Source organism: Nuphar pumila, chromosome 9 (assembly GCF_984573655.1).
Source record: "Nuphar pumila chromosome 9, dmNupPumi1.hap1.1, whole genome shotgun sequence".
Classification (NCBI taxonomy): domain Eukaryota; kingdom Viridiplantae; phylum Streptophyta; class Magnoliopsida; order Nymphaeales; family Nymphaeaceae; genus Nuphar; species Nuphar pumila.
The window spans coordinates 24,951,802-24,971,930 of NC_143257.1; the positions used below are offsets into that span (position 1 = coordinate 24,951,802).

The window sequence follows — 20,129 nt, forward strand, 5'->3', positions numbered from 1 at the left end:
AATAAGAAGATTTTTCTTTTGTAACTCAGAATTTTCAATACTGAGTTTTTCATTTTTCAGAATGAGCTCTAGATTCTCAGATTTCAAATGTCTATTTTTGAGAATCGTTTTCCTTGATTCTTCTAAAAGTTCCTGAAAAGCATTTTGAAGTTCTTCAAAGGAGAAATCAAGGGATTCACTTACAGAGCTTTCTGCCATGAAGCACATGTTGGCGGTTTCTGCTTCATCATCATTTGACTCTTCACTTGTGGATGGTTCTGAATCATCCCATTGAGCATTGAGAGCCTTTTTCTTGAAGAACCTTTTTCTTTGGTTCCTCAATCTTGGATTTTCTTTTGAGAAGATGACAGTCACGTCTCAAGTGACCTGGCTTATTACACTGGTAGCACATAGAATCTTCCTTTGGGTCTTTTCTTTCTTTGTGCTTATTTGGAAGCCGGTTCCTTCTCATAAAGCGCTGGAATTTTCTGGTGAGTAGCGCAATCTCAGTTTCTTTTTCTGAGTCCTCATCCTCAGATAGGGCTGGGAAGGCTAGAGTTTTCTTTAAAGGTTGTTCCTCTTCCCTTCTTTCCTTCATGTGGACTTCATAGGCCATAAGATTGCCTATTAAATCGTCCAGGGTATGCTTGGACAAATCTTGAGCTTCTTCAATAGCAGTAGTCTTTTTCTCCCAATCAGTTGTGAGAGATCTCAAGACTTTCTTCACCTTTTCTGTCTGAGAGTGGGTTACACTCAGAGATTTCAGATCGTTGGTGATGTTGGTGAATCTGGTGAACATCTCTGTGATGGGTTCATCTTTGTTCATTTTGAACAACTCATATTTTCTAACAAGAGATGAGATTTTGGCTTCTTTCACTTCGTTGGTTCCTTCATGAATAACCTCCAAAGAATGCCAAATATCATATGCAGATTCACATATAGATATTCTATTGAATTCATTCTGATCAATGGCACAATATAAGGCATTCATAGCCTTTGCATTTATATTTGCCATTTTCTTTTCTTCATCAGACCATAAGCTATATTCTGTGGATGGAGATGTGTATGGATGCTCAACAATTTTCCATACAGCAAAATCTATGGACTTGAGAAATATAGTCATTCTGCACTTCCAATACCCATAGTTGGAGTCATTGAAGAAAGGAGGACGAGATGCGTGTTGACCTTCAATATCATGAGCGTAGGAGGTAGAGGTCATTTGTGCTGGAAGACTTGTTATGTCAAAACCAGCAAACCTGCTCTGATACCAAATGAAATTCCACTACAGGGGGGGTGAATAGGGAATTACTAAACAGATCAATAAATTAAAAATATGATGCAATAAAGGCACAACACATAAACACAGAATATATACTGGTTCGGTCAAAACCCTGACCTACATCCAGTCCCCAAGCAAACCACTTGAGCTTTCCACTATAACATCCAAGTCACAGGATAAATAGTACAACACCCTCTTCCTCAGAGGTCTTCTTCTCTCAACAGAGAAGGGGCACACCCTCTTCCACAGAGGTCTTCTTCTCTCAACAGAGAAGGACAACACCCTCTTTCACAGAGGTCTTCTTCTCTCAATAGAGAAGGGCAACACCCTCTTTCTCAGAGGTCTACTTCTTTCAACAAAGAAGGAATACAGTGAATAACAGAAAGTTACAATACTTTCTATAGAACCTTCAGAATGATATGAATGCACGAATGAAGGATTCTCAGAATGTTCTGTTCTTTTCACTCAAAAGATACTCTTTGTCAAAGAGCTATTCTTGACCTTTTCTCTTTCTTTTCTCTTTCTTTTTCTAGGCTCTCTTTCAAATATCGAATAGGAATTTTTCTCGTTGTAAGCTCACATATCCATTTTTCTTGTTGGAATAGTTCAATTGAGTGTGTTTATATAGCTTTAAAAAAGTAGTCGTTACTTATTTGAAATCGTAGTCTTTTTGAGATGTGAAATGTCATGTCATTTCAAAAACCAAATTTATGGGTTTTCGAAAAAGTCTTCTTTCCATAAAAGTAAAATATAGGGTACAATAGTTGTTGTAATATTTTAGGTAATATATATTTTATGTAAAAAGTCTATTTCTTATAATAGTACATTGAACGTTGGATTGTAGGCTGTCATGTAGTTTTGTCTTATCCTAATTAATGATTTGTGGTACATAAGTACTTCTTTACTTTAAATGAGTGTAAGTACAATAAATGCTTTGAGATATTTATTTGTACATAGTCATATCAAGAGTTTTCTTTATGATGTGTTTTTCAATGTCTACAGAGAGAATGAAGACTTTAAACAAGTCGACATTCTTGAGATGGATATTAACAAGGATTTCTTACAGGAGGTATTTAATGCTATACAAAGAGAATGGTTACTTCAAGTAAGTCGACATTCTATGGGTTTGTAAAAAGGTAACTAAAGTCTTTTCACCAAGTATTATATTTGTTTTTCTTTGTGTAGCCGATTTTCATGTTTTGTCTTTTTCCTACACATTTGAAATCATTTCTTTAAAAAGGTGACTAAAGTCTTTTCAACAAGTATTATATTTGTTTTTCTTTGTGTAGCCGATTTCCATGTTTTGTCTTTTTCCTACTTTTAAAATCATTACTTTTCAAGTTGTCTTGTATATGATAGAAGGTACAATTATTGCTTTTTGAAATCATGAATTATATCATGTCAAAATACCTTTTCCATAAAGGTTTGTAAGAAGGTACAATTATTGGTTTTCAAAAAGGAGCTTTTTAAACTATCGTATACTTTTATGAAATAGCTTTTCTGAATGAGTATGTAATATGCAATATGCATGCTTCTGAAGGTTCTGTTACATATGACTCTAAAGAAGAAACAAGTCTTCAACTTGAGGTAGCCGATCTCTTTAGATGGTCTTTAGGAATGCATGGCTCATCAAGCATTTTCTTCAAGGAGTATGATTGCACCATAGTTGTACTTGAACAGGAGGTCTCCATCCTTTTTGAGTGAGATATCCTTGCATCAAATACTCGTTAGATATATGGCAAAACATATTCAGTCATAATATAACATTTTTCAAGAAGACATATTATCATATTATATAAAATCAAATACGACAGTGTATCATATTATGTGACATCAAAATAGAGTTTCTCAACAATAATTCATGTGGAGCTTATATAAAAAGAAAAAGAAATCTTGCCGCAGAGCAAGGATTAATATTAAACCAATCAAACTATTTATAAATGGAAGTGTGACAAAATACAAAATTTTAACTGTAATGGAATTCAAGAGATCCTACCATGGTTTCACCCTGTAAAATTGATCTACCTCAATTATTTATGTCTCAATCTTGTTCATGGAAGACCAACTCCTGTTGCATGCAACAAGGAAAGTAATGCACACATAGTATGTGATCACAAGTTCTTGAAAGCTGATTCGTGCATTGGTTTCTTGAGTGTCAACCTTACTAAGAGAGCCTTGCTTCGACAGTGCCCTTCATTGATGAAGGAATTGACTTTGAAAGTCACAGATGGCCATTCGGTGCCTGGTGGTTTGACATCAACAGACCTTATTGTCCTGCCAATCATGACATCATCCCAACCTCAAATGTATTTGAACCAGGCACCCATTTGAGTTTGTGAACATAAGGGTTCACAAATCAGTGGAGTGCGGCAGTGGTGGAAGCACTAAGAAATATGGCTGATGAAGCGACAACCCCTTTTGAGAGTCACATTCATCTCTGGTGTAGTTAAGAAAGTTATCACAGGGCCCAGTGATATTGACTAGCAGCGTGTGGAGAGGGAGGGGAATTTCAATTTCTTGATGGCTGAAGAAGTGGGTCTAGAATGAACAAACCCAACGTCTTTTCTATATTTATCAGATCTAAGTTTTCGGGGTCCTAATCAATTGAAATGGGAAGCACATTAGATTGTGGGTTTTAATAGGGGATGAATTCTTAACAGTATAGGTTTTAGCAGGAAACAATTCCATAGTCTAAAAAGAAAAAAAAACATTTCATGGTATTGCAGGAATATGAACAAATCTTACTAATTACATCATAGTTAAAAATAACATTACTTACCCCTGTATCATGACCTATCACCTGCAGGGATTACACCAAAATCATGATAGACACCAACCTATTAGCAGCTGAAAGAATGTTAGTCTTTATCTCACCAACAGATATTACATTGCAATCATTTAGAGGAAGAAGAAGAAGCAGGAAAACAGTGATACAATCTGAGTTACTGCCTCTTAGCTTACTTCAATTGCCATTCAGGTAAGTGAGCATACCAAACCATCCATTGAGCTCTGCGATGATGCTCGAATCAACGACCCAACCTAGCACTTGTCTTTATATAAAAACCCACAGAATGGGGTATAATAGGGATATTAGGTGATGAATGCATACGGCGGTAGCGCCAAACTTAGGGATTTTCTAAAAAAGATGGATGAATGTTGTGGAACATAACGCAGAGCAGACCAGAGTCTAACACAGGAAGCAACTACATTATAGAATCTGAAGCTAAGGTATACTAGAGATAATAAAAGAAGATATAATGGACAGATAATGCAGCTTTACAGTCATGTTGATGACGCCAAAGAGGGGTCATCAGACCCAGTATGAACATATATTCAGAATTGCCAATTGTCAAATTGAATGTTGGGGATCTAATGATCATGATTTTCACAATCCAGGTGAACTGGCAGCAGTTATCTCAACTACAAGAGTGTGAACAACTGAATTTTATTTTATTTTATATATATATATTTTTTTGGCTCAAGGATTTAGATCTCCACTTGATGTTAATTGCTGGTGTATATGTGTGTGTATATATATATATATATATATATATATATATATATATATATATTTAATAACCAGCATATTGTGGATGAAGCTGAGTGTTATATTGACCACCCCTAATAGGCCGATCGACAGACAAACCAAGCATATGGAATTCCTAACATGACTTTGAAATCAATCAAAACTAAGATGGAGACCATATGCTGATGAAATTAGAAAATAACTGGAATAGCACTAATAAAAAAAACAATGGGAAAAACAACAAGTTGTTCTGAGGCAACAAGACCTTGATTGGATTGCTGCTCCAAGCAGCCATTAGATTCTGGAAATGCACACATCAATAACTTGAGAAGCATGACTGTGAGTAATCGTTCAAGTTTGAAATAATTAATAACTTTTCGATCATTTCACCATGAAAGAAACGCTACTGTTACATCAATGGTGACTCCAAGAAGATATGCAATAAGCCCATAAGCAACCCAGAAAGACAACCACCTCCCGGATCAAGTATTTGAAGCTAGAACTGTCAGTGTCGTGAGCGGTGGTATATGCAATGATTAAAACAAATGGATTCTGAGGCCCACCATTTTTCTTTATCGGAATCAAGGCAGCCTCCAGGATTTTCTTTTTGATGATGGAGAGGGTGAAGCGTGTGTTTAAGCTATGATTGAAGCCTAAACATATGCTTACATCAAAACCTCGAGAACTGAGGGCATATGTTTATGCCACAACCCAACATAAACATCTGTTGTATGTGATAAAACATGACGCACGATAACCATAATACACAAAAATGAAATGCTCGATCAAATTATGATTCAAAATGCTTAAACATAAAGGAATTTAAAAAGAAACAAAACAAGTGTTGGAGTCGGTTTGCTCCATTGCTGTAGCATTAGGCGGATCGATCTTGCTATATGCAGATCGATCCTATCGTTGTTGCCTTGAAAGAAGAGAAAAAAAAAAAACGAAAAGAAGAGAGAAAGCAACAAAAGGAAAATGAAGAAGAACAAATTTATAGTAGAACGATGCTGCAAGGAATCATTTATATAAAAGAAAGAAAATCGAAGAGAAAGGGAGGAGGAGGGTCACCTACCGTGACTCTGTTGGAATCCTGAAGCAGAGAGCTCTCTTTTTATCCTTTCGTTGAACCCCTTTTCAGCTTGTTTGCAGAGGGTCTCGGTTCCCTTCGAGCGACCCCAGATGAAATACTTTGAGAGATCGCCCTTTTACTGGGGGGAATCGAGGAAGTTAAGGAGGGGCTCAAAACGATCCTCCTTTCTTCCCCCTGGGCTCCCCTTTTATAGGAGAAGAGGAGGATTCCGGAAGGAACGATGGCGATTCCGTTGGAAATCGAGGGTGGAGGAAGAGAGCGTGGTGATTGAAGGGTGAAGATGGATGTAATCGATGCATTGAGCCTGCGAAAGAGAGAAGGGGAGGATTTCGTTGAAGATGAGCGAAGGGGATGAAGGAGGTGTACAGGGTTGTTGCAAATGGAGGGCAGATGAGGGGTGCGGCAAGCCGTTGATGATGGGCGGTGGCTATGGAGAAGCTCGTGGAGGATCAGTGATGGAGGGTGGATGGAGGAGATGCCCAGAGAGAAGGTTTGAGAGTGTCCGAGAGAGAGGAGAGAGAGAGAGAGAGTGGAGGGAGCCCTTATAACCCTCGGTTTTTTTTGTTAAAAAGATTTTTTATCAAAGATTTTTTTTTAAAAAGCCGATTCTTTTTCCAAAAGTTTTTGCAAAAACTGTTTTTAGTAAAAAAAGGCTTATTTTCAAAAAGAAGTTTTTTCAAAAAAACAGATTTTCGTTTCTATTTTTTTTATATATTTTTTTGTTCTTTTCTTTATTTTCTATATTTTTTTGATATTTTTAGAATAAAAATCCTAAAATTTACGGAAAACCAAGGATTTAAACTATTTTTTTGTATTTTTGAGAAATATTTACAAAAAGAAGGCTTTCAAGGCTATTTTGATGAAAATTTCTTAAGAAAAATGAGTTTGGACCCAAGTTTCGAGAAAAATATTCGAGTTTTAAACCTCGAATCGAGAAACATAACGCGATGGATCCAAACAGATATCGGATGAACTGTCTGAGCCTGTTAAAAGGTTATTTTAGTAATTTTGAGAATTTGATTCAAAAATTGGACAACGAAGCTCAGATTTGGATCTTTTATCTGAATCCGGATCCGAAATTGAGTCAGATGTATAAAATGAATTTAATTTCAGAAAAATTGAGAAATGAACTAGAATTTAGATTTAAAAGTGACTCAATTGCTCAAAAAATGAAATCAGGGCAAAAAAGGGATATTTAAAAGATTTTGGAAATTTTGGGTGTTCACAGATGCCCCTCTTTGCTACTAAGACGGTTAAAGGCCGAGCTTAGTGGCAAAGAAAACACTCCAAATTTTGAAAAATGCCCCAGTTTAGCAAACCTGACCTGGGTGTGGAAGAATTGTTTTGAAGAGACATGATTTTTCAGGCTTAAAAACTTATCCTGAGCGGTCCTGGGCGGACGAAATCCTCGACAATGATATGAATGAATGATAAAAATGAGGAAATCGTGATGGGACTTTGGGCGAAGATCCCGAAATGATGAAAGATAAGAATTTTGATCAAGTCTTATGGGTGAGACAAGATCAACCTTTTGGAATGAGTCAGGTTTAGCCCTTAGCTTGGATGGGACGAAGATAGATCAAGATAGTTTTAGATGGAGAAAGGAATATAAGCGGACCTCGATGGGACATTTTGAGAGAAAAATGTCTCGTGAGATGAAATTCAAGCATGATCCTTTCCTGGATGGATATACAAAAATATGGATTCCTACGTGGGGAAAACCATGATGGGATTAGGAGGATTACCTCGTCGGAACGAGATTCAGGTTTAACCCAAACCTGAAAGGAAGATACCTCGTGGAACGAGGTTCAGGCTTAACCCTTATCCTGAAAGGGACGACCATACGGGATCCTTGAACGAGGAAGCCGTGATGGGACAACAAAATGTATCGCCAAAGCGAGATTCAGGTTTTACCCTTGACTTGAGTGGGGGAAAACCGCACAGGATTCTCGAATGAAGAAACTGTGGTAGGACTAGAAAGGATATCTAGTTGAAGTGAGACTCAGGTTTAACCATAACCTGAATGAAAGGATACCTCGCGAGGCGAGGTTCAGGCTTAACCCTTAACCTGAAAGGGGCGACCATACGGAATCCTCGGATGAAGAAACCATGATGGGACTTTCGGAATTTAGACGAACAAATCCGAAAGGGGTTTTGTGAGAAGAGAAAAACAAGGGATTCCCTAAAGCTTGGAAAAGGGATGATCTGGGGCGTCTCATTGCTGAGACTAAATCAGCTTTCTAAAAATAGACGACCTCTCGCAGAAGGTTTGGGTGATACCTCATGGAGTGAGGTAACAGGTTTAATCCTTAACCTGAATGGATACAGAATCCTTGAAGAGTGGGGAAACTGTGATGGGACCTCTAGACTTTGCACAACAAGTCCAAGAGAGGTTTGCAAAAGGATGAAAAAAGGGGTTTCTAAAGCTTGAAAAGGGGTTGTTCTTGGGCGCCTCATTGCTGAGACTAAAAATAGCTTTTGACAATAACAGACCTTTTGCAGAAAGTTCAGTTTTAACCCTTATCTTGAGCGAGAACTGTCTATAGCGGGACAATGGGGAACACAGGGAAATGTGTGAATCTGAGAGCGCTCAAATCAGACGAAAGAAAAGGACTTTTCAATCCTAAGGAGGGATGACGTCAGGATACATCAAAACAAACATCAAGTTCTTGCTTCATGTTGGGATAACGAGAAAATATTGCCAATAAGATGCCAAAAATTATAGTTGATTCAGAATGATTGAATTTTGCATATATGTGAAAATATCACCTCTTTCTACCTAGAGTATTAGCTCCAATTGGTCTAACTCCGTAGAATTAAGAATTAAATTCAAAATTTGTTGTTGTTGAGCTTCTTCAAGGAAGATATCAATTTCCTTGATATGAAAAGAGAGGAAATATTCTTACCTTCATAAAAGCAGTTGAGTGAAAAGATATTGATAAAGAATTTCACATAGATAAAGATGATTTTCGACAGTTCGGGCAGTTTGATATCCTGAGCATTTCCCATGATAATCTTTTTGCACTCTTTTGAGTCATGGAGCTCCCTTGGTCTTTTACATCATCCTTCATTTTGGAGATGTCCTGATTTTTCTCTCTTTTTCGGGGAAGGGTACGTCACAAACTCCTTCATCTTGGAGATGCTCCGATTCTTCTTTTTCTTTTTCAGGAATTAGGCTTGATGATATAGATTCATTGGTCAAAATCTCTCTAGATGATAGCAGAAATCAAATATCTTTTAGGGTTTGTCGGGAGGTTCATTGCAGTCGCCTTCATCTTGACGGTGCTCTGAACGTTCCCTGGAAAGATCCTTCACAAACTCCTTCATCTCGGAGATGATCCAGATCTTCTTTTGCCCCGAGGGTCTAACTCGCATATTCGTCTTCATCTTGACGACAATTGAGAGATCCCTTTTGCAGATATTTGATTGCATCTTTGAAGGACTGAGGATATATGGATTGGGTAGGTTTCTTTTTACTGCCCAGGATATTTCCACTGTCTTACTGCCAAGAGAATGATTTTTAAGAATGTGCCATAGCTATCATCAATATCAATTCACTTATGGCTTTTCAACATCATTGAATTTCCCTTTGCCGGTCATATCGAAGATTTTTCTTCATCCTCTTGGTCGGCCAACAGAAAAAGCTTGAATTTAGTTCTTATTTCGCAAAAGTCTTGCTCTTTTGGAAATAATACGAAAGGTAGTTTGAGATAATTCTTTATATGATGAAAACTTTGAGATCAACAATGACTTTTGATAGCAAATTGGCAAAATATTCTAGAAATCCTTGATGAGTGTAATTGCTCAATATCGAATCGACACGTCCATGACAAAATTCTCCTCTCTTTTTCCCCCAAAAGAGAGACTCAGGCTTAGCCCTTACCTGAATGGGAAGTTGAAAATACTCCTCTCTTCCCCAAAGATGAGGTGTTTGCAAAACGGAACTTTCGAAGAGAAATTAAGTTTTCGTCAAAACTCCCTATCTTTAGGCTTCTCTTATGAAAAGGCGACCGAAAAACGAAGTTGAAAAAGTATCACAGAGAAATGAGTCCATCACACTCTCCCTAGAAGAGGGTCCTCTGTGAAGGGGTTGGCCAAAGATGAGAAAAACGGGGGCCACGAAAAGAAACGAGCTTCCGTCGAAGCTCTCTCTGGGAAAAGGGTTCTTTTGTGTAAAGTTGGTTGTCGTTTTGCAAACTATTCACGAAGAAAATGAGTCCCTTCAAACTCTCCCTAGAAGAGGGTTCTTGCGAACGAAAGATGGTGGCATGCGAAAGGAACGAGCTCCCTCGAACTCTCCCTGAAGAGGGTCCTTCGCAAGAGAACAAGATTTTGAATTTTTGACAAAATGATAACCCGAAGGTTGAATTTGAGAATTTAGAGCTTGAATTGTTGATGATTCGTTAGTACAAGGACTGAACCTGGAGAGCTAACTGATTAGTCATCCAAACACTAGCACGAGCGCTAGATGTACCAGCATAAGCACTGGATTTGAAGTTGTATCAGTACGAGCACTGGGTTTTCGAAATTGCATACCAGCACGAGCACTGGGTTTTGAAATGCACACCAGTACGAGCACTGGGTTTCAAAAGTGCACACCAGCACGAGCACTGGGTTTTTAAAAATGCATACCAGCACGAGCACGGGGTTTCGAAAATGCATACCAGCACTGGGTTTTCCAACGGAGATTTGAGAAAGAGACCGACATTTGAAGATATTTGAGAATTTAAGCAAGAATGATTTTCGGTGTTTCAGGATTATCCCTTATCCTGAAGGGGAAGTTCAGGTTTGTCCCTTAACCTGAAAGCGAAAAGGCAAGGAGAACTTTTGGTCCAATACGAGCATTGGATCAACAGGAGAAATTTGAGTCGGAACTCGAGAGAATAAGAATATACAAAAACGAAAATCCGAGTCGGAACTCGGTTCTTCAAAAAAGAATGAGTGAGAATTGAGTTTGAGAACTCGAATTCTCGACGCAACGATTGGTTCCAACATGAGCATTGGATCCAAAAGGAAGTCCAAGTCGGAACTCGAAGCTTCAGAAATAAGAGTATACAAAAGGGAAAATCTGAGTCAGAACCCGGTTTTTCAAAATAAAAGAATGAATGAGAATAGAGTTTGAGAACTCGAATTCTTGACGTAGCAATTGGTCCAATGCGAATATCAGGACCAAAAAGAAGCCCAAGTCGGAACTCAAAGCTTCAGAAATAAGAATATACAAAAGGGAAAATCTGAGTCGGAACCCGACTTTTCAAAATAAAAGAATGAATGAGAATCGAGTTTGAGAACTCGAATTCTTGATGTAGCAATTGGTCCAATGCGAATATCAGGACCAAAAAGAAGCCCAAGTCGGAACTCGAAGCTTCAGAAATAAGAATATACAAAAGGGAAAATCCGAGTCGGAACCCGATTTTTCAAAATAAAAGAATGAATGAGAATCGAGTTTGAGAACTCAAATTCTTGACGTAGCAATTGGTCCAATGCGAACATTGGGACCAAAAGGAAGCCCAAGTCGGAACTCGAAGCTTCAGACAAAAGATTAAAGGGGAAAACCCGAGTCAGGACTCGGATCTTCCAGAAATAAAAAATGAAAACAAAACCTGAGTCGGAACTCAGACGGGAAGGAAATAACTCTTTCCCAAAAGTCGGATTTCAGAAAGATCGACAAAAAGCGTGAATAGATTCCGACGATGAGGACAAAAACTTATTCAAGATCCTCGACCCAAGATGGGCTGAGATTTGAATTTTATTTAGGATGGTTTTCAGGATTTTGTCCCCTATCCCGAAGAGAATTTGACAACATCTAAAAGATTGATAGAAATTGATAAAGGATAAAAAGGATTGACAAAAGGAATAAATTAATGAAATTGACAATAAAGATTTTAGTAGAAATTGACAGAAATTTGAGAAAAAACTGATGATAGAAGAATTTAGGATTATCCTCTATCCTGAAGGAAGAAGGACCTCGCGGAACGAGGCTCAGGTTTAGCCCTTAACCTGAAAGGGAAATACCTCATTGAAACAAGGCATCAGGCTTATCCCTTATCCTGAAAGAGTTTTATAAAGATTTGATAAAATTTAGTAAAAATCAATAAAACTTGACAAAAATTGATGAAATTGACAATAAATTGATGAAAACTTGATTAAATTTGAAAATGAAATGAATGCAGTTAATAAAGATAACAAGATTAAAAAATTTGATAAGATTTTAGAAAAAGATTTCATCTGATCCTGCCTGCATATGATGAAGGGAGATAAGTATAGATCAAAATAAAATTCCCCAGTATCAGGGAGAAGTATGTGAGAATTCAATAGAAGATTATTGCTTTATTGAAAGAGACTTTTGAAGAGTACAAAAGGCTAGGATGAACAATTTAAGTGTAAAATCTCTTCAAATGTAGAGCATTGATAGGGTCTGGCAGTTCCACCCCATCTGCGTTGATCAGGCGATAGGAATTGTGAGGCAGCACTTCCTTGACCACATAAGAGCCTTCCCAATTGGGTGACCACTTGCCCTTTGGCCGATACCTGAGATGAGCTGTTGATCTGAGCACAAAATCTTCTCTCAATAACTGATTTGGCGTAGTGTCGAGCTATCCTCTGACGATAGGCTTGAGCATCCTCTGTTGCCTTGAGTCTTCTCTCGTCTAGCAAATCTAGCTGTACTAACCTCTGTTGCTGATATTGATCAAGTGAAAGTTCGATGAGTGATGCAAACTTGAGTGCAGGCTTCTGAACGTGGAGAGGTAATACTACCTCGGTCCCGTAGACAAGCTCTGAAGGAGTAGCATTGGTTGGGGTTCGAATGGTGGTTTGATACGCCCAAAGTGCATCATGCATCTTCTCGTGCCAATCGCGGCCCGTCTCCACAGTTCTTTCCAGGATGCGGATCAAAATCTTGTTGGTGACCTCTGCCTGGCCATTTCCTTGAGGATAATAAGGAGCTGAGAAATGATGATGAATCCTGAACTTCGAGCAGAAAGTCTTCATCCTCTCATTCTTAAAGTGATTGCCATTGTCTGACACAATATCATGTGGGACGCCGAAGCGGGAAAGAAGATTTTTATGGATAAAAGAAACCACATGTCGGCCTTCCATTGTTCACAGAGTTACAACTTTGACCTATTTGGTGAAGTATTCTGTAGCTACGAGGAAATATCGGTGGCCGTTAGAGGCCGAAGGGGTGATCGGACATACTACGTCGAAAGCCCACATCGAGAAAGGCCAAGGAGAAACCACATACTGCAAATATGCGGTTGGCGGATGAATGGAAGGTGCGTACATTTGACGCACTTCATTACAAATTGACGGCAATCCTGGTGCATGGTTTTCCAGTAATACCCTGCTCGGATAATCTGTTTGACAAGTGTTTGGTAGCCGATGTGACCACCATAAATTCCTTCATGTGCCTCTCGGACAACTTCCATGGCTTCATCCTTGTCTAAGCATTTGGCGTACTCAGCACTGAACCCACGACGGTAAAGAGTATTGGCAAGGATGAAATAACGGGCCGACATGCGTTGGATCGCATGTTGCTCCTTTCTTGGCATTTCAGATGGAAATTCACCAGTTTCAATAAAGCTTTTGATGTCTTGGTACCAAGGCTTCTCTTTCTGAGCAGCTTGGTTCACTTGCTCAACTGGAATGAAGGCAGGTTGATCAAGTTTTCCAATCTTGAAGGAACGACAGGATTCACTGTCTTTAAAAGACAAAATGGAACCCAGACAGGCTAGGCCATCCGCTATGTGGTTGTATTCCCTCTTAACATGGTTGAGTTGAAATCCTTCAAAGTTGCCTATGAGAGCTAAGGCAATCTTCTGATAGGGAATTAATTTTGAATCCTTAACTTGCCATTCAGCATTAACTTGACTGACAACAAGCAATGAGTCGCCAAAGGCATGTACTCTCTTGACATTGAAATCTTGCAAAATTTTGAGGCCTTGTATTAGAGCTTCATACTCGGCCATATTGTGAGTACATTCAAAGCTGAGTTTGAGGGAATAAGGGATCATCTCCTTTTCGAGAGTGATTAACAAGATCCCAATCCCTATGACGGACATATTTCTGGCTTCGTCGAAGAACAGAGTCCAAACTGGGGACTCTTGAATACTGCAGATGCAATCATTGAGAAAATCATCTTCTGCCTTGATCTCTTCTGTCAACGGGAAATCTGCCATCTGATCTGCGATGGACTGACCCTTGACTGACTTCTGAGATACATATTCCAAATCGTACTGCATCAAGAGGACTTGTCATTTCGCAATCCGTCCAGTAAGGAAAGGCTGCTCAAGGATGTACTTGAGAGGATTGAGTCTTGATAAAATTTTGATTTCTGAAGCTAAAAGATAATGTCTCAGCTTTTGACACATCCACACTAATGTCAGACATGTCTTCTCTATTTGAGAGTATCTCTTTTCATAATCAATGAAAGTCTTGCTGATGTAGTAGATGGTGTGCTCTATCCGGCTACCTTCCTCATACTGTGCGAGAAATCCGCCACAAGCATTATGATTGACAGAAATGTATAAGAGAAGTGGCTTCCCTAGTTCTGGTGGCTTCAGAATAGGTGGATTGAAGAGATATTGCTTGATGCGCTCAAACGAGAGCTGACACTCTGGTTCCCACTCAAATTTCACTTTTTTCTCAGCAAGTGATTGAAGGGTTCGCATCTCATGGCCAAATTGAAGATAAAACGACGGATAGACTGAATGCGCCCTTGAAGACTTCGCAGTTCTTTCAAATTGGTGGGAGGTGCCTTTGCCTTGGCAGGATCTACCTCTATGCCTTTCTTGCTGATCATGTAGCCAAGTAGCTTTCCTGACTCTACTTCGAAGACACACTTCTGCGGATTGAGTCTCAACTTGTAGAGAATAAGTCTTTCAAAGACTTGGCCGAGAGCATCAAGATGATCCTCTCCTTCTTTTGACTTGACCAGGATGTCATCCACATAGGCATCCATGTTCTTGTGCATCTGGTCATGAAAAATAACTTCCATTGCTCTCTGATAGGTTGCCCTAGCATTTTTGAGCCCAAATGGCATGACTGTATAGCAAAATGTACCCCAAGGCATGGTAAAAGAAGTTTTGGATTGGTCACGAGCGGCCAATTTGATCTGATTATAGCCTGAGTACCCATCCATAAAGGAAAACATGGCATGGCCCGTCGTGCTATCGATCAAAAGATCGATGTTGGGGAATGGATAATCATCCTTTCGGGTGGCATTGTTCAAATCCCTGAAATTGATATAGATTCGAACTTTGCCATTCTTTTTGGGAACTGCCACGATGTTCGCCAACCAGTTTGGGTATTCAATAGTCCGGATGAATCCTGCCTTTAGCAACTCTTCAAGTCCTTCTTTAACTTGCGGTGCTACTTGGGGATCCATCTTCCTCAGTTTCTGCTTGATTGGCTTGCAATCCGGTCTAAGCACAAGACGATGTTCGACCAGCTTGGGATCTAAGCCCGACATATCCACATAAGTCCAAGCAAAGACTTCTTGGTGCTGTTTGAGGAAATGGATGAGTTTCTTCTTCTCATCTGAACTTAAGCTGGAGCCAATTTTGAGGATTTTTGGATCATCATCTGAACCGATGTTGACATCCTTTGTTGGATCCTGAACCAACGGCGATGAATCATCCTGCTTCTGAATAATGACAATCTCTGGCAACTCTTGAATCGCTGAGTCGAACTCTGCTAACTCTTCGATCTGCTCCGTTACCTTGCTGACCTTTGCCCCTGCCTTTGCCTTGCAGATTCTGGCCGGTTTGGATTTATTTTGAGAAAAGTTGTTATTGATAATGAGCCTTTTGAGCGATTTAGGAGCCATGATTTCGGCAATCCCCTGTAAGCGCAAAGAAGGTTTTTGAGAAAAGGATAAAAGGTTTGAAAGTAGCCTTTTGTACAGAAACAAAGAATGACAATCATAGAAAAAGATATAATTAGAGAATTTGTGTACACCAAGATGAGAATAGGAAACCGAAATTTCATTGATCAAAAATCTCTTTGATATTTACATATGATTTGTTGAAGATAGAAAAAAAACTGGGGCGGATTTTTGCCCCTACAAGATGACATTAAAGAAGGAAAAGCAGAAAAACACTGGCATTGTCTTCATTTTGCTCCTTTGATGAAGGTAGTGTGCTTGCCGGATGACTGTCTTGAGAAACCCAAACCTGCACTGGTGACATGCCGAGCGGGGATGATTGGCTCCAGAATGCCATCCCCATTCTTACCAAGGCCCCTGAAGGGCTGGTAGCCATGTTTCATCAGAAGATCAAACCCTTTCTTAGTTTTCAAGAATTGAGAAAATAGAGGGTGATCATTGAAGAAAGTGCAGCCGAGGCGCCCACCTAGCTTGAAGAAGTGAGGCCCCTACCACTGGGTTACTGTTGCCACGCTTTCTGTCGGCTAGACCTCTTTTAACTTTAACATGTCTAGACTTTCACTCAGATTGATTTCATCGACTTCCTTGATGCTTGGGATGTTGGCAGTGAAAGTAGGACGGGGTATCATTGGCTGCAGGAGTCGCTCTTTCGGGTCCTCTCCTAGGACCGTAGTGATCATGCCTCCCTTCGACCATTTGATGCATTGGTGAAGGGTTGAAGGGACAGCGTTGGCATTGTGGATCCAAGTGCGCCCGAGCAAAAGATTGTATGTGGGCAGCACATTGACCACGTGGAAGAGCACGGTATGCACCAAGTAGTTGATGAAAATTTCGAGAAATATCTTCCCCTTGGTTGTCTTCCCATGGTTGTCGAAACCGTAGATCATTATGGGATCTGAGGTATACTCTTCTTCTTTCAGTCCCAAGGCCTTGGCTATCATCTCGGGACAGATATTGAGGCTGCTGCCTCCATCGACCAATACATGAGGGACTGTCATGCCCCTGGTCCGCACCACTATATAGAGAGCGTTGTTGTAGAAAGAATGAGGCTTCGGCAAATCTTCATCAGAAAAAGTGATTGGTGCATTCGTCATTGCTTTATTGACGATCTGAGCCATATCCTGCGGAGTGGTGCTAGGCTTGACTTTGATCTTTCTTAGCAGATCTTCTAGCACTTGCTGGTGCTCAGGCGAAGCGTGGGTCAAGTCTAAAATAGAAATGTTCCATAGAGTAGTAATTGGCTTCTGAACTGACCTTGAAGTTTCTCCCTTTTTCAAAGCTGCCTTGACGAAGCGCTTTGGAATCCTGAGAACTTGTTTGGCAATCTCTGTTGTCACCTTTGCTGGCTCCTTGGTTGCTTTTTTGTTGATGGAAAATACAGTAATATCCACCCTCTTGGCGGAAGACTACGCTTGACGAAGGACCAGGACCTGATGCGGATCCTGAATGTCCTGGCTGGAACATGGCTGGATACTGTTCTTGAGAAAGACTTTTTGTTCTGAAATCACCGATGTAGAATGTTTAGGAAATGGCTTGGACAAGATTTTCGGCTCTTCTTCCTCATCTTCGATTAACAAGTTTTTGTCAATATAGTCCTGAATGATATTTTTAAGGACAAAACAATGCTCGGTGTCATGTCCAACAGTCCGGTGAAACTTGCAGAACTTATCAGTCCATTTTTCCATAGCAACGGGAGGATCTGCCACCTTGGGGAGTTTGATCATTCCCTTCGACATCATATATTCCAAGATGTCTTCGCGAGACTGCTCTAGGGCCGTGAATTCCCGATCATAACTCCAGCCTTCATGCTTCGACTTTTCTGGCTGTTTTGCTTCTGGCTGCGGCGCTGACTGAACAGGTTGTGGCTTGACAAATTTTCCCTTTTGGGCTGCAGAGTTCGTTCTTTCGACCCTGGAGTGTTCGACATTCTTGTTGCGGTTTTTCTTGCTCTTCTTGCTGTTACAGCCGCTGCCATGATCCAAAAACTCTGTAGAATAGGCGACGTGCGCCTTCTTCTTTTGATCAGGATTCCCTCTGACAAAAGGATATCCTTCATACAGACCATTGTCCAAGCCGGTCTCGAGCCACTCGGCTCTCTCAATCAACTTGATGAATGATTTGGCGGGAGATGTAGAAATGAGGTTCCTCGGAGGCTGAGCAAAGTTATTCAAAATATTTTGTAGGGCGTGTTCCTCCGGGATGGGAACCTTCATTCTGTTACAAGTGCTCCTCCACCTGTGGATGAATTCACTAGCTTTTTAATTCTCGTGTTGCTTCAAATTGTATAGATGGTTGAGGGTTGGTGATGCTTCGACATTGAACATGAAGTGTTCAATGAACAAGTTAACAACTTTATCGAACTCTCGTAGTTCGATAGGATTAATGTGGTCTGCATACCACCTGGCGGTTGTTCCCTCTAGGCTTCGAGGAAAGCAAATGAATAATGCCCAGTTGTCTTTCGTGAAACGGCCGCACTCAGCATAGAATGTGGCCAAATAAGCCTTAGGGTTGCCTGTTTCGTCAAATTTGAGGAACTTTCGAGGGAGATTTTCCAGATTGTCATCTCTGTCCAGGCCATTGTAAAAATCCTCACCAGAGTAAGTCTGTTTGCCTTTGCTTTTGGCCTGAATATCCTTAATGGCCCGATTTATTTCTTTCATCTGCTCGTGCATCAGATTATTAACTGGAATAGGCTTATTCACAGATTCAGGTTCTACGGTGATCTTCATGAACTGCTGCAGAGGATTCTGATGGTAGACAAACTGCTCTTCTTCCTCTAATTCTGATCCCCTAGAAGTGGTGTCAGGCTGGACATTCTTTATGATGATCCTGACCGGCTTTTTCACAACTTTCTTTTTCAGTTTGCTCTTCGGAACGACCTCCTTCTGACTGGCCTCAGCTTGCTCTGACATCATTCTGGCCATTATTCTCTGAAACAAGCTGTACATAGCAGGATCAATATCATCGCCTTTGTTCTGATTTTGCCCTCTGACTGACTTGGGAGAGTTCGTTGCTTTGACTTCGTTGTCGCTGTGCTGAGGAGCAGTCTCTTTTCCAGCTCTGGTCTGCACCATCTTGTCAATGCCAATGATTTTCTTGCAGAATAAAGGAATGGTTAGAGCTCGGAGGAATTTTTGAAAACACGACCTTTTTAGAAAAAGACAGGAAAGGGGGAATTGATAGACAATTAAACAAGTTATCCCATCACCAGGGATTAGGTCATCACAAATTTTGTGATAATTGTGTCACCATCTTGCGGTAACAAAGAATGCACCTTGTTACCTAGGCGAGGTCGTCCATCATGATAAGAGATAATTTGAAGAAGAATATAAGGCAAAGTCTTATAATTAGGGATGAGGTCGTCACAGGGATCGTGACCATATAAAACAAAATAAGAAAATAAAATTTTGGCCACAAAGAGCTTTTTAACAGAACACAAAGTTGTATTCTTATTGATGACAAAATTCAAATACAAAGAGAAAGTGGGCAGACATTTTGCCACCATTCTCGATATTCCGAAGATACATTATGACCAAGAAACACAGACAAAGTAATGAAGGAGTCCCAAGTGTATTTGGTTACATGGTATGCCCCAGACCACTGATTCGACTGTAGATCGAATTCTGGTATGTGGCCCATCGGGAAGCGAGTGTTGACACAAATCTGCCGCTGCGAGAACTGTCTGAGACATCTCTCTGGCTGATAGTCGACACAGAAGAAAGGTCCAAGCAATCTATAACGCTTGCTACGAGCATAAGTGTAGCGAGGAACTGATTCTTGTCTGCCAAAGTAATCCCAGAGGATCTCTTCCTGGTGCAGATTCTCGAACAAAGTTTGGTACTGAACAACAGACTTTGGCTTCTTGTTGTTGAACCTGAAGGAACTGGCTTTCGACGACACATGTCGCAAGAACCAAGACTGCAAGGCATACGTGCATCCTTCCACCAAAATAGTCTCTCCAAGGGCAAAATGAGCTAAGCCTCTATAGAGAAAGGCTAGAGCTGCAATAGATACTGAAAGCTGACGAGTCTGCTTGCTTCCCCATCTTCGAAAGTGTTGAGCAATTCTGACATCGATGAAATTCTAACCGTCTTGAAAGAACGCTAATCCTACTGTGCATAGGACCATGGCGTGCTGGATTCTTTCCTTCGCTGCCCGAGACAAGGTGTCAACTTCCTCGTAGGCTTCATACTTGCGATAGAGTCTGAACAGATTGATGAACTGACTTCTGTTGATCTCCGTGAGAGGCCAAGATCTGCTCCCTGTAGCCCTGGCTAATGCTTCTTGAGCATCTATCCCCTTGACGTTGATCAGGAATTGCTGCTCGACAGGGTCATCTGGCTGAATAACTGGCTCTGGCAATCCCATG

General features: G+C 40.2%; 1 pseudogene; it reads right to left on the bottom strand.

Annotated features, from left to right (window-relative positions):
• LOC149828500 (uncharacterized) overlaps window positions 1-18,834 on the bottom strand; it is a 42,016-nt pseudogene extending 23,182 nt beyond the window's left edge.
• Window positions 18,835-20,129: the final 1,295 nt, after the last annotated feature.